Source organism: Colias philodice, chromosome 12, assembly GCF_061535455.1.
Source record: "Colias philodice isolate Cphi_HAF_F1 chromosome 12, ilColPhil1 Martin Lab GWU primary, whole genome shotgun sequence".
In the NCBI taxonomy this organism is placed as follows: domain Eukaryota; kingdom Metazoa; phylum Arthropoda; class Insecta; order Lepidoptera; family Pieridae; genus Colias; species Colias philodice.
In genome coordinates, this window is record NC_143097.1 from 7,944,678 (window position 1) to 7,946,657 (window position 1,980).

The following is a 1,980-nucleotide window of genomic DNA, read 5'->3' on the forward strand; positions in this document are numbered from 1 at the left end:
TGTATTTATGCGTCGTATCCTACATTTGATTGCGCTTATTGTTTGGTCAAGTGGGGGAAGTGAAACATACTTTACTTGTATTTTAACGTAACGGCATCTGACGCAGTAATGCGACAATCAATTTCAGTAGCATTTCTTGCACAGTACTCTCCTTTAGCCAATGATTCATGGAGTTATGACAAACAGCTCTTTAGTCTTACCATAAGCGAGAAAACAATCAATATCTTCAGACTATGGTTTTGTTTCACTTGCCCCTGGAAAGGGGTAAGTGAAACAAACGTCAGAAATATAGTTAAATGTTGTATTTATGCAACGATTACCTGACTAAGGCAACAATTCAGAGTTTGTTTCTCTAATGTCTATATTCTACAATCAATATATGGCTCAGTTTTAGAAAAGAAAACAAAAAAGGTATTTTGGGGTAAGTGAAACATAGTTACCATGGTCAGATGTCTCAAACATTTGTATAAAATTTAAAACAGAAATTATAGGTAGTGAAATGAAAAACAAAATAAAAATAAATTTTTTTACTGACTTAAAAGTTTGCTTACAATTACGGAAACAAGCATCAGGCACATTAATAAAGCTATGAAATAATTCAGTTGTTGCATGTTTTACACATAGAAGTTAAAATTCCTCTTGAAGTTGCTCTGTAGAGTAGGCAGCTTTGTTCGTTTTACGTATATAATTTCGAGGCATCTTTTAGTAACCTGAAAAAAGATAATATAATATGAGTACAATAAAACCGATCTCCGATTGTTAAGCGTAATTTTTATAATTTGCCAAAAAATACCTTCCTATTTTTGATCTATCAAAATTTATCTAAAAGGCAAAATTTTAACTGATCACCAAATTAAGAAAAAAATTTTTCAAAAATATTAAATGATCACCAAATTTGTTACCCAATTTTATACTAAAATGCAAGCCAATTTTAAGGTTTACGTTATTAAGCAATTAAAGCAATTAATAACAAATAAAAATATCATTTAGACACAAACAGTAAATTTATGATCACCAACATTTTTAATCACGTAAAAATGTTTGTGATTTCTGATACGGGGGAAGTGAAACATACGTTTCTCTTTCCCCGTGTATTAGGTTTCACTTACCCCACTTGACACTTTTTTAGGTTTAGTTTTTACCAAAGGCAAAACTCAATTATCCGTAGGATTTATCGAAATATAATCATTGGACTAGAAAGTACATACTTTTTACTCAGTACTTACCATTAGGTACATTTAAAACACTTCTTTTAAAACTTTTACGAAAACCGAAAACATCACTCCTCCAACTCGTGTTTTGACAACTGACAGTTGAAAAAATTCTTTTTTGTGTATTGGTGTAGAAAATGATGATAGCGACATCTATGTTTTATCAATAAAACCACATCGTCATTCTGTTTTACCGACTAAGAGCGAAGTATCGATACACTTATTAGTTTTATAGTTATGAATGAGCGTTTCAGTTCCCCCTGAGTTTCACTTACCCCACCTGACTTAATTATGATTCTAGTACGTATGTATTTTAAACAACCCTAAATATTTTAGACTTATATTAAATTTTATTATTTATATACTATTTTCGGTCATTCCGTCAATTTTCTACGGGATTTCTCTCTCAACGTGACACAAACATTCTATAAGCTTTCGATTCAAAGTGACGTTTGACAATTTCCTTAAAACACCCTTGTCTGACCATATCACACGGTTTTTATACATGAACTTCAATCTCCTTAAAAGGCAAGTTTTAAATAGATTGAGAGCGAATTACTACTTGATACAGCAAAAGAACCACACATTACGCTGAGTAGAATTTTATGCAGTGACCTACAAAATTTAATTAGATTTTCATATTAAAATGAATTTAAATGTTGCTGTAATGTAGTACTAGTTTCATAATTTTTATATCTTCGCGAGATTTTCTTCATATGTGAGCTTTAATTCCATGTGGTTAAATTAAACATTGAAAACTATTAAACTG

General features: G+C 30.7%; 1 long non-coding RNA gene across 1 annotated transcript; it reads right to left on the reverse strand.

The window, feature by feature from the left end:
* Positions 1-512: 512 nt before the first annotated feature.
* On the reverse strand, positions 513-1,499 carry LOC149484176 (uncharacterized). Its single transcript, XR_016316388.1, has 2 exons — positions 1,227-1,499; positions 513-710 (listed from the first exon to the last, which is right to left on the reverse strand). It is a non-coding gene; the product is annotated as an uncharacterized LOC149484176 (long non-coding RNA).
* Between the last annotated feature and the right edge of the window lie 481 nt (positions 1,500-1,980).